We start from the raw sequence: 16,278 nt of genomic DNA on the forward strand, positions 1-16,278 counted from the left end.
GGCCAAATCACCCAAAAAGTGAGACTCCAGATTTGCCAGCATCAAAGCAGAATTTGCTGCAAGGTTCCAGACGCACCTCTAGCGGATGACTCCCCGGCAAAAGAACATACAGAAGATGATATCCGATGCCAAGTCATCAACGTGGTCAAACCACCACCAAGAGGAGCGGACATTAACAAAATTCTTGACAAGGAATAACTGATGAATCTATATGCAGGCCTGAACTGCACTGAGGACTGGACTACTCTGATCTAAAACTAGATTACAAACTGTCTTCTACCTGATCCACTCTGCCCCCTCTACAGAAATTATGGTATATTTTATGCCACACTAACTGTGCACCCCAACACTGTAAGTTCATTATAAAAGGATCACTATTAAAACATTCAAATGTCACTGCATATACCTGAGCCTATCAATAATAACCCTTTGAGTGATGCATGTACAATAATCTACTGGGGCAAAAAATGTAGGAATGCTACTGAACAGTGTTAATTTGCATCCTAATTAGGCAGTCGGAACCACTAAATAGAGGTTGGCCTGTCCCAGGACTGAGACAGTGTTGGGCTGACTTAAGTCTGCCCAACATCGAAATTAGGCACTATGGGTCAGATGCATCAAGTAGTTTTTGCCTTTGCAAACGGCTGATTCACAGAGCTCGTGAGCTATAGTGGCATCATATAAGCAAGTGCTATCCCCCCTTTTTTTGTGAATCAGTAAGAGGGACCACCTTGTTTTTCTTCTACTGATTCACAGAATCGGCCATTTGTGAATGCAAAACAATGCTCTTCTGATGCAGGAAACCATATTTTACGAATCAGTAAAAATGGGTTTGCGATTTGCTATTAGGAAGGGGCGGGTTTAGAGCTTTCCTTCCTAATACCGAATCGCACCGGTGCGCGTGAATGTTTTGCGACCGAAATGCGGTTGCTAAACATTGGCATTTTACCACCTATTTCAAGTAGGTGGTAACCAATTCCAATTCGCAGATGGGAGTGGGTCCCCAAGGGACAACTTCCCCTTTGTAAATGTCTGTAAATGCTTTTTCTAAGACCAGGCAGTGGTCCCACGAACCAGTGCCTGCTCTTAGAAATTGAGAGGAAAAGTCTTAATTTTCTCTTTTGTAAGGTATCCCATTTTTCTTTAAGGAAAATGGGCTGCTTTACAAAAAAAAAGATTGCTTTATTGGACATGATGGTCTGCTGATCCAAGCAGGCCTCCATCCTTGTGATTTTTGCAATTCCTAAGGGGTCGCAAATTGTGACCTATCTCATTAATATTCATGAGGTAGGTCATTTGGGATCCCCTACGTATAGCAAAAAGTGTTAAACACACTTTCATGCATTCAGTTTTGCGATTTTCTAATTGCGAATCGTAAGGATTCACAATTAGGAAATCGCAAAATGGTTTATTGATGCATCTGGCCGAATGTGTTCAGCTACCCTGAAAAGCCCTCTCGGGGGGACATGTGAGCCGGGGTATAGAAATTTTATTGAATACTAATTACATTTGGTCCTACATTTGTTTAAACAAAAATAGCTAAATCTTTTAAGATCTTGAGGGACACTAGTCAGGAGACTGGTGCTCATTTGCTACTTCTGGAGAATATATTTGTTCCCACCGCTTCATCATATGCTCCCCTGATTTAGTTTGTGTTTTCATTTATACCACAGATCTCTGAATTGTACAATTGTCATAATATAGACATGATTGGTGACTTCATTGCAAAGTGTCCAGCTGCTGAGTCATTGCACATGTCCATTCACTGCAATACACTCCCATAGAAAATAAAAGATACAGGGAAATAACAATCCATTGGAAATATTGTTAAATAGAATAAATTATACTACATTTTAAATTGCCCATAGGTATGTATTTTAAAGTATTAAAAGTTGTATTCCATTTAAAAATAATTTTACACTCATATTTAAAAATAATTGTGTGCAATGTTTACATTTTATTAAACAAATGAATAAACAGAACACGACTTTTTAATAAAATGTAGTGAATATTAATTAAATATAAAAATTTAGATTTAAAAAAAGGTTTAATAATGAATGTAAAAAAAATACATATATTTATCTAGTAAACATTCATTTAATGAGGACAGTTTTATAGTTGTAGTTTAAGATTTGTTTATTTTTTTAGCATGTTTACTTTGCATTAAACTAGTTGCAATGTTTTAAATAAATAATTTGCTGTGGACCTGATTATGAGTTTGGCGGTCTTACTGCTGCGGCGGACGTCTCCTGCCCACAGTATTACAATGTCAGAACTAGGCAAGCGGCGATGTTTTTGAAAGCAATATATCTCATATGTGTCAATGCCAGTGTGTATATTGTGACTGCACAAATGTTAAACGTACACATATGCATGACCCATGTGAAAAAATGGCTGCCACCACTTTTCCATTGGTGGAGTCTGGCCCATATGCACATGGTCCAGTCAATAGGTAAATAGTACAAAACAGACTTACCTGGATTTCAGCGTCAACAGGGTCATTGTCTTCGGGATCAAGATGCTGCTGTGAAGGGGGGACTGGAAGAGATCAAAGTGGGAGACTGAAGGGAAGAAAAGGAAATGGTTGAGAATGCAACTCAATTCCTTTGGTTCCACTGACTCAAGGCAGCCCGTCTTCCCGCCACAGTCAGCTCGTTGGAAAGCCAACTCATAATACAGACAGAGGTGATCTTCTCTGTACCGCTCTCTGACAGTTGTGTTCCCCGTACGGTAGTCGAGATGGTCAGTGAATGACTGGCTCTGTTGGTGGACCTCCATCGGTCTTTTGTTCAGAAAACCAGCATCATCATACAGAGGGAAGACTGCCAACTAGGCAGCAGGATTTCTGATGCCTTTTCGTTGGTGGTTTGCTTACCGTCAAACTCTTAATTAGGCCTTTAATTATTTTTTCCCTGGACCTTAACCTAGGGAAATCTCCACCCCGGAGACCTCAGCTTAATTTTCAGGTAGAAACTTTGCACTTGTAAATCCTATTCTACCAAGACCCACCCCCAATTTTGTAGGGGTGCAGACATTAACCTGCTCCTAGAAATAAATTTACACTAAGAAATGGTGAATAGTAAAAGATGTACAGTTACTACTAGATAAGTAAATCTACATGCGTAAATCTACCTATGCGCATTTAATTATTTATTTAATTAATATTCACTACATTTATTATAAATTCTTGTTCTGTTTATTACTTTTTTATTAAAATGTAAACAATTTGTACAATTATTTTTATAAATGAATGTAATATTATTTTCATAGTTTCTATGGGTGTGCAAAGAAACAAAATATGTACATGTGCGCAACTTAAAAAGCTCTGGCATGTGGATGTGCACACACCCTGACATTGAAATGGTTAATGTGCTTCTCGATAGATTGGGAGCCTTGGTTATGTGTTTAGAGGAATATTTTTCTGGAGCAAAAACGGCCCCCAGGGGCCCAAATCCGGCCCCCACCCTTGCGGTGCACCGGGGGATTGCCCGGTGCCCGCAAAGGCCAGTCAGGGCCTGACCCCCTGCCCGGTGCTCCCAGTATTATCAACGTGCGATTGGGGTGCTAAACGGGGAGGCAAGCTGGCTTGTAGCACGTGGCGCCGTCTTCATTGCAGACGATCCATTGCAATGGGTTGGCAGCGCTTAATTGTAGTTAGGGTTCAGTGGTAGCATTCGGCTTTGCCGGCTGAACACTTGGTCCTTGGCGTCAGCAGGAACCATATCAGGCATCTATATGCATTTAAAATAACACTTTAATTTATTGAAATGTTGCAGATTTATATAGTGCAAACAGGACTCCAACGTATTGGGGCGCCACAAGAGCACCGTTTGCGTTACACAAGGACACAGTAATTTGTGGTAGGCACGGGGAGGTGGGGTGATTTGCCCAGTGTCACAGGAGGTGTACGCGACCCTGGGGCTCGCAACTGGTTTCCCAGCCCCTTAGTCGGCAGTCAAGCTGTCAGACCTTCCTTAAGGAGGAGTATAAGCCAGTCTTGGGTACTCAAAATGTTACAGGATTTATTTACACCACTTTTATAGCGAATCTAAACACACACAAAGGTGCCCCCTTCTCAGACTACTTCCAATATACTTTCAACTGGGACCAAATAAACAATTTTATTAAATCTGGTTCGGTATATTTATTTATACCTCTTAATCATGTAATTTCATACAAAGAAGTGCATCCACCAATAGAAGCTACCAGTGATCACCCATATAGGAAGATATAGGTACATATATATTCTACCCAAACGGTTTGCTTAAGAGAAGGTGAATAGGTTGTCATTAAAACTCGATGTTTTTTTTGCATCCTAAACAGACGACTAACAGAGCCCTGATGCTGGTTTGGGGATTCATGGCCCGAACTTGAAACGCATCGGCAAATCCATCAAGAGCCGATTCGCACATTTAGTGTCTTTTGACTAAGCGACACATGTTTTGTTGCTCTTGTTATGAATCAGTTCGCTTGTTTTATAAAATAATTGTGACTACAGAAATGGTCTAGTGTATTGCAAAACTGATTAATTGTTATTTGTATTGCTCTTTGGATGCTTTGTTGATGTCATTTTTTGTACAAATTTTGTAATGTTTTATGTTAATTGTTGACTGAGTAAGACTGTAAGTAATCCTTTGTATTGTGTATTCTCTATCTGCCATCAGAAATTGCTTTGTATGAAATTACATGATTAAGAGGTAGAAATAAATATACCGGACCAGATTTAATGAAATTGTTTATTTGGTCCCAGTTGAAAGTATATTGAAAGTAGTCTGAGAAGGGGGCACCTTTGTGTGTGTTTAGATTTATAAATGGTCCAGCTCTCCCTCAGCCCCACCAGGACCTACCTCCTTTTGTGCGCACTTTTATAGTGAAAGCGTAGCTGAGAGTGTTAGAATGCGTTAGATTAGATCAAGGTGGGTTACAGATATAAATTTACATGCACAACTTTGCAACGGGTGTCGGTGTGCAAATCTGTCTCACAGAAACGTATCCAGAGCGCGCAAAAATGGCTCGTACCAGGAGGAATGTAGCCTCTATACAGATTCTGGTGCTCCTCGAATGTCCCCCCCAACAATTTTAGAAGTGCTGGTAATTAATTCATATTGCAACATTATCAGTATGAAGGATAGCCACTCACTACAGTTTTAAGGGCTTATTTAAAGATTAGTAAGGCAATATACATAAAATATATCATAGGTAAAGTGGCCTCAATGCATCCAGATCATAAGTACAAATAAACTTGTAAAGTTCTATAGTAAATCCAGCATAGATCTGCCTTCTAAGAGTGAGAGGGTTCCGTTAAGGGGAAAAAACTGTCCTTTTATAGGACTTTAGACACAGAATGTCACACATTACTACTAAGTAGATAGTTCGCTGGCGGTGCATCAATGATGAACAGGCTTAAAGAAACAATTTACTTTAAAAAAAAATATTCAAAGAACGGCTCATAAGACTAATACATTGGATTTAGAGGTCCCCAGAATTCATTCAGGTGACGGGAATTGTAACACCGTTACAGAGCCGTCTTGGACTGATAGGTTGTCCTTGGTTTGGGGCTTCTTAGTTACAAAGACTAGGAAATCTTCATTCTTTCTATGAAAAACTCACAATTAGTAGAGCAAAGGCTACAACAATAACTATGTGGTGTATCGCAAAGTCATTTTAAGTTTAGAGACAATACGATATCAATTTATGTCAGCACAAATCTGATTTTGCACATGAGGAGCATAAGAAGAGGTAAAACAATGTTCTCGTCTTTAGTTCACTGCTTATGTCTGCCTTAGTGAATAGGGCTTGACAATTTTCATTCTTCATGGTTAACTGGGTAAGATTATTGGGATCTCATCAGTAACAGGTTCTTCTGAAGTAATATCTTTTGGGAAAAAAACCTCCAGTTCATGCCTTTGGACTCCGGGCCTGTTATCTTGATGAATAAGTGTCTCGGCCGGCTCTCCCTAAGATAAAGTTATTTATGCACTTCTATTGAAAGCTGAACCTTCTCTGTATTTATAGGGCCAGAGGCGATTTGCTTGTCACATAGATCTGGTTTGCTTGTCACATAGATCTGGCGGGAACTAGTGAACTGGAATTTGCTGCAAGTAAAGAATTAATAAACCAACAATGTACTAAAAGGGACAGTGTAGAAAGCAAGTGCAGCTCAAAACATAATACGATGCCAGTACGAGGGTTTTCGTCTATTAGTTACAGAGAATATATGCCTACTCGGAGGAGCATCAGCAAGATTGACAAGTGCTGTCTCTCAGCTGGCATTCATCCCATTCACCAGAGTCCGCTCAATCACAGCACTCATACATGCTAAAACAATTTTAGAATCCCGTGCATGTTACCGAGCACCAAGCGAGTAACACATAGATAATAAATACATCTGGCCCTGCAAGCACAGTGAGCTGGGATTGGGTGGCCTCTGGTGATCAGAGACAACTCCTAGACCCATATGGCATGGTGCGAGATCCCAGGAAGCGTTGGTAGTTGCCCGCAAGCGTGTAAACACAGCCAGGCATAGATTCACGGAGATTCACCGGGGTTGGGTTTCATAAGGCACGGCCTGCTGCAGGTTAAATCCATTGGCTGCTGGGAAACTGACGGGGTGCACTGGTCAGGGTAGGCATGGCGATATTCTTGCCAGACCAGGGGGAAGCTCTGGAGGCAGCGGGGTGCAAATAGGGGAGAACTAGGGAGCTAAGTGGTGGGGGCTCTGGGTGCAGCGGGTGCCACACCCAGGGCTGTGGAGGAGTTACAGGGCGATCCCGATACAAGATAGGCGCAGGAACAGGACCTGAAGCCTCCAGTGCAAAGCGCACCGTGCAGAGTCATACATACTCCAAGGGGTCCTTCTTGGGAACTTGGGGTACGACGGCGCCCCGTTAGTCCTTAGGGTGGTTGTAAGCCTGAGCAACCGGGGACTTGTCATATAGCGCTCTGCCCGGCTGGGGAAGGTGGGAGTTAACTCTCCCTTGTTCAGAGGGCGGAGTGGGTGGACGATAGGTCTACCGCTGGGAGGAGTTTATCCTCCCATGTACTACACCGGGCTATGGCGGCTGGTGTTTCTTTGGCTCAACTTCAGGTACCCTGCAACGAGGGGTTGCGGGGCGGGCGGAGTCGCCTGTAAGATAAACCACCTTTTATTTGAACTACAAATAAACCTGCAGCTTCTTCATTCCAATAACTGGTGTCTGTGTGTTATTTTGTTTTGGGGGCTGTGGGCAACGGCGTACCGATGCAGATACTATGCAGGATGCCCGTGGTCCCTGCAGGGGACCCCATAGGAAGGCAGGCCCCGGAGTATGTCTGTGGGCAGCCCATCCTCGGGGGGGGGTTGGTGGTGTGGTGCGAACTAAGGGGGGGGATAAGGGGTGGGGCCTAGGGAGGGTTTATATGGGTGGCCCCTCCTATCACGCACCCTCTTTGCTGCTGCCCCCTCCACAGATAGGTCGCATCTCTGGCTGCTCCCCGCCAGCAGTCCGGCCGTAGGCAGCCCACCCTTCCCCCCCCGGACTCTAGACCCGCTTTTCATCTCCCCTCCCTACCGCTCACCCGCTGAAAAGGGGGGAAGTGGGGAGGGGGACAGTATTGATGTATTAATGTTTGTCTCTTGTTGCAGGAGGAGTTACAGGGTGATCCCGATACAAGACAGGTGCAGGAACAGGACCTGAAGCCTCCAGTGCAAAGCGCACCGTGCAGAGTCATACATACTCCAAGGGGTCCTTCTTGGGAACTTGGGGTACGACGGCGCCCTGTTAGTCCTTAGGGCGGTTGTAAGCCTGAGCAACCGGGGGCTTGCCATATAGCGCTCCGCCCGGCTGGGGAAGGTGTGAGTTAACTCTCCCTTGTTCAAAGGGCGGAGTGGGTGGGCAATAGGTCTACCGGTGGGAGGAGTTTATCCTCCCAGGTACTACACCAGGCTATGGCCGCTGGTGTTTCTTTGGCTCAACTTCAGGTACCCTGCAACAAGGGGTTGCGCGGCGTACGGGGTCGCCTGTAAGATAACCCACCTTTTATTTGTACTACAAATAAACCTGCAGCTTCTTCATTCCAATAACTGGTGTCTGTGTGTTATTTTGGTTTGGGGGCTGTGGGCAACGGCGTACCGATGGAGATACTATGGATAATGCCCAGTGCAAATATTCTCCAATATAAATTACCCAAATTTCCAGGAAACTCAGAACTCTTGTTGTATCTTTTATACATTTCAAAAATTGTACGTATGCGGTGCAATATCTTAAAAAGTCTTTTGTAGGAAATCCATAAAAAAGCATCTTTCGTGCATTGTTCGAAATGAAATTATTGACTAGCTAACGGAATCAGTGTTTTTCATGCCATTGCAGTCTTATGAAAATTAGGTAGTTCATTGAAGACCAGATTTTGCCTTCACCTCTCTAACATGCACACAGTCAAGTTCCTAACACAGACCCTAAGGCATTTATTGTGTTTTTTTCGATAACTGTCATTATGTGGTAGCACTAAAAAAAAATTAGCTTTGAATACAGTTTCTAAATTATTGTCTCTGGTCCTGATTAAAAGTTATGTAAATAGTGTAGTAGAATCTTTACCACGTCCAGTAAAAAACATTGCTTCAGGGTGAGGTAGCTACCAGGTATGTTGAAAACCTGTTTATTTCAACTCTAATTTGTGAGTTTCTGTTAGTCCCCTCAGTATTCCACTCTCCTCTTAGCTTAGGCCTTGCTCTTCTTTCTTCGTCCTCTGGGGCTCTCCATCCTAGTGCGGGGACACACCATTGGGTGTAACCAGGCACTTTATAAATGGAATTTTATTTAATTAATGTATTTATTGTCATGAAAATGAAATATAATATGCAGAAAACCTTTAACACATACTGCTCATTAGTTTTGCTTTTTTTCAGAAACTTTCACCTCATGCAAATTAATTGCAGGAAGCTAGTCCGACTAAAATCTGTCAAGGGATAATGACAGGAGCTCTGATTACAAGCACAGGGCTAAATTCCAATTCCTGTGCAAACACGTGTTTGCAGAAGAATCGAAGTAATAAATTGTGTGATAATTATCACACACTCTGAGTTTTCCTCTTATAAATGTGGCAGGGCAAACCTGCCAAGATGTATCCAGTGAAAAGGCCCATATAAAAGGCAGAACAGTGGAATTCGGTGTGTGTTAAATATCAATTACGCACCTTGTGGCATATGAGCAACAACTTGCGATAATTATCGCAAACCGCGCTTAGCGCGATTTTTTTTATCGTCCCCTATCGCTGGATTTAATCACGTAGATAACGCAGTATTACCAACGTTTATCTACACGGCGATAGAAAATCCAGCGATAGCAGCTAATCCCATCATTTTTAACGTGAGATTTCCAGCGATAAAAATCCTATCACTAAGGAAAATCTTGCTAATAGGCAGGTGGGGACTTAGCCATAGAATCCACCTCCCATTGACTATTATGTCTAAGTCAGGTTTTTACCAGGTGTAAAATCCTGGAGCTAATCACGGTTAGCACGCTTACTTTTATAGCGTTGCCGGTATTGCTAATAGGCGGTAGCTGTGTTAGTGACTGCTTTCAGTCGCTACCAGTTTAGGTACGCCCTCTTTGCATGTCATTAGCCATAAATATCGCTGACATGCAAAGCGGGACCCAAACCGGCCACTATCGCCTGGAAGCTGCCGCTAACTGCTGTTAGCAACAGCTTGGTAATTGGGCGATAAAAAAACGCTGCTTTATTGGCAAAAAGTGCTGATAAAGCGGCGATCTTGCCCTTGCTAATATGCCCCCTCATATCTCATGTTAAAGGGCAAAACTTTCAGTAGGCGATAATTATTGCAGTTTTTAACAGTGGTGCCTCCTTCCCTAAGGCAAAGGAGCATCACCTCACTCAAAGGGAAAAATAAAATGATACTTTTTTTCCTTTTTATTTAATTTCTCTCCACTTTCCCCCACCCCTTTCCGGTAACAGCCGCTACTGCCTTTTAAACTCCGATCCCCGCAGTATCAGTTTCTAAAAAGGTGCAATAATAAACGCATTCCCAGCCCTGTACTCATAATGAGGGCCAGTGTGTGAAAACTAGCACAAGGGATTATATTAGTCTGGAACTTGTAGTCAGGGCTTAAAGTCTCATTATGATTGTCCTGGTGTTTGGTGTAATTTCAATGGTTCCTGAGAAATGATAGTTTGGGGATCGCTATTTATTGGATGCATTAAATATTTCTTGCAATAATGGAGAATAATATGTATATTTTGGTGCTTTCAGGAAAAGAAATATCCATGTTTTGGAAATTACCTGGTAATTTTGTCTGGTGAAAACCTGCTGAAATTGACCAGGGGAAAAATGGTTTATAAACCCATAGGGTATTTCTTGCAGTTTTGATATGTGCGGTGATGTGATTCATTTGACATATGTGAATGTAACAGGCCACTTGTAATGAGGGTCCAAGTCTAACTATTTATGTTGTTAGCCATTTTGAAAGGGCTCTCTAAGAGAGTTCACCTGCATTTTCTTATACTAAGATGGTATAAATAAAACCATAAATGTACTTATTTTCTATCCACTAACAGCTCAATTCACAAAGTTCCTGTCACAAATTTGAGATGTGAGGATCTGCTTTCTCAGTTAGCAAATGATCCTTCAGCCCATGGAACACCGACTTGTTAGGAGAAGGTAAACGTTGTGAACAGGCTGGCACGATCACTCAAGAGATCACCCATCCTCAATGAATCTCCATGCTTTGCTCATGTGCCTGAAGCTTAGCTGTTCTTATGTTTGCTTTACCCAGGTTGGTGGAGTGACAGACTCCATTTACATAAGTAGAGCGCTCAAAATTGTTGATAGGAGTGCATGTCAGAAGATTTTCCTTAAACGAGTATCAATTAAAATGCAATGTTTCCATTTTAAATCCTAATAAAGTTAAGAGAAGATAAACTGCCTGCCTAACCTCATGAGGTTCTTGAGTATAACCAAAAGAGTATCTGCTAAATAGTCAAGGTCAGAATATGACCCTAATCTTCTTACATTTTGTCCTGCACAACATTAGTAGCTAGTCAGACAGGAGCAAACAACCGGCTAATATGTGGCATCTGTGTGTCAATTGCTTTAATAGTTAGGGATTTGTACACTTATTATAATGTACACATCACCAGGCCAGCACTCTCACAGCACCAATGGGCAATATGTGCAGTTGTACCACCGACGAGGACAGTGTGGGTCATCTGCATACATGCAAGTGCCCAGGGCCAACTGGTCTTCTGCGTAAGGTGCCCATATGCACGTGCAAATAAAAAAAAATGTGAATAACTCATTCGCTGGCTAGATTTAGAATAGAAAGGGTAAGGACGCCTAATTATGCGAAATATTTCAATTGTAGATCAGATCTGCCCGCGATGAGGAAAGCTTGAATCGCCAAGCCTGTGATGCGTGATGACCTCCCTATAGAGAATTTAATTATGTAGAAAAACCTCGACATGTTAGAAGAATCAAGCGAGGGAGAGAAAAAAAACAAAACCAGTTTCACCTTCAGCCGTGAAAACCTTTTCTTCAAGCATAAAGGGAGCTGGCATACTTGGGGCCTTGGTAATATGTCCTCTTTTACTGTGCAAAGCCCCCATAAACAGATAATTGCAAACCAATCGAGCCAAGCACCTTTTCTGAATATATCTCCAGAGATCCCTCTCTATTATAAAGTGATATGCTGAGGTAAAGGGCAAACACCTGCCACAGCAATCATTAGTCAGCCGGTATATCTGCAGACTAATGAATGTGTCCTTTCATTCCTCTCATCTTTTAAAATGAAGAGGCAAAGGGCAAATCAATGCGCATCAAGACGCGCTCCTCCTTGTACTCTTTTGCAAGCTTCCCACTCGGCGCTAGATGGACGTGTTATTGCTAGGCCGATAATAGTGTTTCTATCGCTTTTGATTCATGGAGCTCGGATGTTCTCTTCATCCTGTCTTGCTAGCCCTTCTAATATTAATGTTCACGAGTGGATGTTTTCTCTAACATTTATTTTAGGTTAAATGTTATTCAGCTATAAGATAAGTCAAATGTGCAAAAATTCACAGTGCTAGGCCCAAGAACATATGCAAGACTCTAAAAAATTCGTGAACAATTCGGGGCCTTTTTTATTAGGTTTTAATGCAGAGCAGTGCATGCAACGCCGCTGAGTAAGTCAATACAGCGACTTGCCCTGCATACCGTACTCCATGTTTATGAGGCCATGAAAAGTAATGTACAGCGGCTTTGTGTGGCCTCTTAGATATGGGCCTGCACACTGCATCACCAATCACCCAAAAAAATGATGCACCAGCAGTGCAATGGGCTTGTAAGTAAGCCCCACTAACCCCCCCTCCTCCCCCCCCCGAAAATTGAATTTACAGCTCTTTGGCTCTTTGGCGCATTTTTCTTTTGTCTGCGCTAATAAAAGAATACGTATAATAATGGACGCAGACAAGAAGTACTTGCATAGTATTTAAACCTAGGGCCTCATTTATGGCATAGGGCAGTGCCGCAAGGCACCTTGCTTTGCTACCCTACGCCAAAGTTAAACGGCAAGAATACACCGTACTTAAGCGATACAGGGGCATATTACCAAGCAATAGCGATAATTATCGCTATTGCTTGGTTAGAGACAAAAATTTACCGCTAAGCTGCGGCGATTTTTATCGCAAATAAACCTTGGTATTACCAAGGTTTATCGCAAATGCGATAAAAATCGGCCGCAATGCATGAATATCGCTGAAAAGTCAGCGACATTCATGCATTACCGAGCTAATGCTCTTAGCCATGTTATCCACCTCCCATTGGATAACATGGCTAAGAATTGCTCAGGGCAGGCGTTAGCTTTTGGAGATATTCGCGCTTAGCGCGAATATCTCCAAAAGTTGGCAATAGGAGATAGCGATGTTAGCGACTGTTTCCAGTTGCTAACATCTTGGCATGCCCACTTTGCATGTCATTAGTGATAAATATCACTGACATGCAAAGTGTCAGTGATATTTATCACCTAAAAAAAGGGGTCCCATCTGGAAAACATTCGACAAGGGCGAGGTGGTGTATCTATCTGACCCAGAAACCAACTTTTTCTGCTATGAAATGCAGATTTATATCCTAATTTTAGCTTGTGGAATAAAAACAATAGGTTCATCAGGAGCTTGATGATGATGGATCCAACTTCAAAGTAACCTTGCCTTCTACAAGCTTGCACATTGCCCCTCTGAAATATTTTGACTTCCATAAAAAGACAGATGACCTGATTTATAATTTGTAATATATGTGTGTGTACTGTGTCAAGACGACAAAGTAAAGTACTCCATTGCCATGGCTGAGTCTGTGTCTACGCAATTCTATGTCTGACAGATCAGCAGGCATTTATAGCATTGGCAGGGATTGCAGTCACTGCAGTTCCTGCCAATGCATTGTAAGTTTGATGGATGCCTCTGTCAACATGGCATATTCACACTAAAAGTTTTTATATATTTTGTCCCTAAACAAAAACTTAAAGAGGATTCTTTTCTGGAGAAATAAATTATGCCACACTCACCATGGGAATTTCCCCCATGATAAGGTGGTTATTTTGCAGTTCTCACTGCCCATCAACACCAAATTTCACCTGGCAGTGATGGGCAATGAAAACTGGCAATGTGTACACCCACTGTTAATTGGGTGGGTGGAGAGTTGGCCAACTCCCCAAAGACCCTTATTTTTCAGAGCCATCTGGGGTTTATTACAGCAGGGGAGATGATGTCTCCTCCATCAACATAATGAAGGTCCACACATCTCTAAATGAGGAGGGTTGACCAGGTTGGCAGAGAGGGGGACATTGAAACAAAGTATCCTCTCAGCTAAACTCTAAATAAGCCCTAAAGTGACACTGTGAAAAATTTAACCTGGGCAACCTGGTGCGTGTATCTGACCTCTACTCCTTTGCAGACAGCCTGGAATCATGCCTTGGTCTTAATCAACCACAAACAATGGCTTTTCTTTGATGCCTTACTCTTTCTTCATGCTTTTTGCCTTAATGCTGTGAAAAATCATACTCCAGTTCCCCTTGTTCTACTTTGATAAGCATGGTGTATGTGTACTCATCCAGATTTTCGAAACTGTTTAGGGAACTATTTTGTGTTGTGTTTTTCAATTTAACATTGCTAATATGGCTTGAACTTCACACTTATCACTTATTTGCCTGCTGCTTTTGCCATAGCTAATAGAGATTGAGGAGAGATTCTCTCAAAATCTCTCAAAATGGTATTCTGATCCAACCAAAGTGGGTTTATTGAGTTGGAAGAAGCATTCCCTCCCAAACTGCCTAACCCCATTTCTGACATGCTGCAAGATTGTTTAATTATTGCTGATATGGAGCTAACATACTATCTAGTAGTTAAACCTAGATGCTCCAAATAGCAAAAGCAAAAATAAAGAGATCAACTGAATACTACCTTATGATGAAGGTACATGTAAGCATTCTATACATTTGCAAGGGGTGAAGGGTGTGTGGGGAGACATGCATAGAATCATTCTGCTGTGCTTAGGTAAATGTCATGGTTATCATGGTCCTCACTAACAATGAATTTAAACTCAGAATAAACAATTATCAAGAGTGTTAAGGATATTAAGAATTATCAATTATATTACAAGGATCACAAGAGCGTTTAGAAAATGAAATTCAATGCCAATAGTATAAAACAAATATACATACGTTTAAGATACTGATACTTGTGGTAAGTAATTCTTCCAACAGATAATTAATCAATATATTTAATAGGAGATCATACAGCACAAGCTACTACATGTGCTATTCTATGGTGCCTGACTGTGTCTTCCTACTGTGTCTTCCTTGCTTTGTAAAGAACATTGATTCTGCTTTCAAGGTGAGTCCTAGGTTAGACATCCTCCGTGCAGTTTGAGGCAAGTTGCCTTGAAATTGAAGCACATTCTAGTTTGCCTATGCCATTTACATCTCTATACTATGTCATATTAAGGTGGCTTCAACACTGTAATGCCCATTGGAATTCTCTGGGCCAGATTTACTAAAAGGTCACGTAACTCAGCAAGATCTGTTAAGATATGATGCATTTCTGCTCTATCCCTGAGCTGATGCATTGTGTGCTGCCTAGTGCCAATTCAGGCACCCTTTGAAGGGAAGTGGAGTATTACGTGGTGTGGGGGTTAGACCTCATCATGTAATAGTATAATGAGACCCTTCGGTTCACACTAATAAATCCTTAGCTCAGTCCTGGTGGTGAGGCAAGGAGCAGTCAGGCCTTTCTAGAGGAACATATGTTAAGCATTTAAGTGCGAACATGGAAGATAGGTAATTGACATAACTCAAGGGAAATCCAATGAAAACAGCACCCTGAGACACCCCTGGACTAGTGAAATTAGTCATCTGCAAACTGAAGGTAAAACAACGCCCTAGATCCGAAATATCACTTACCATCAGGCCCTCCAAGGATTTGTCATATCCAGATGGTCTAGTGCATTATGGGAACTGAAGTCCTGGCTTCCATGAAGCTACAAGCAGTTACTGCGTTCTCCGGACCACAGGACATTGAAGTAACTTTCTCCTCCACTTACCACTTCCGAGGCTTGTTGGTCACCAGTCCAGCAATCAACCCCCCTTTACTTGATGCTGCATTAGTCGGATCTCCATCTGACTTTCAACTGACAACAGCAAACACCCCATTGTTGTTTTTTTGCATCTTTTTCCACTATAGCCACCTTTCAGTGGTGAAAGCAGCTCTCCCATGGCCCCCGTTCAGCACCAGGGACACCAAGGACAACTCTGCACCCAGGCTTCATGGGCCAGGTAAAATTTAACTGACTATAATGGCTTGATCCTGGGACCTGCATCATCTTTACATTGCAAAGGTACCACGCATTTTGACCTGCAAGTGACCGATTGTCACCAGTGGGTTTCCCATTGATGCAATGATACATATTTACTGTATTATTCTGCACTGATTTCATATTGCTTAAAAACGTTAAACTCCGGTTACATGTATGCTATTCTGTTCATTATGGTATCTAAATTAAAATAAAAATGAACTCTACATCTACAAATTTAAGTCGGAGTTCCCTTGAAAGATATTGGTAAAGGTGCAAATGTAACAAATGTAACAACTGTAACAACTGTATTCATTGCAATATTGTCATCATCGGGAAAGTACTCACCCAATCCCTTACTGGTCAGAACATTAGTTTGAAACATATAAGTGACTGTAACTGCAAAAACGTAATCTACTGCATCAAATGCCCATGCAGCATGGTGTACATTGGGAAAACAGAAAGAA

This window comes from Lissotriton vulgaris, chromosome 1_1, assembly GCF_964263255.1.
Source record: "Lissotriton vulgaris chromosome 1_1, aLisVul1.2, whole genome shotgun sequence".
Lineage (NCBI taxonomy): Eukaryota > Metazoa > Chordata > Amphibia > Caudata > Salamandridae > Lissotriton > Lissotriton vulgaris.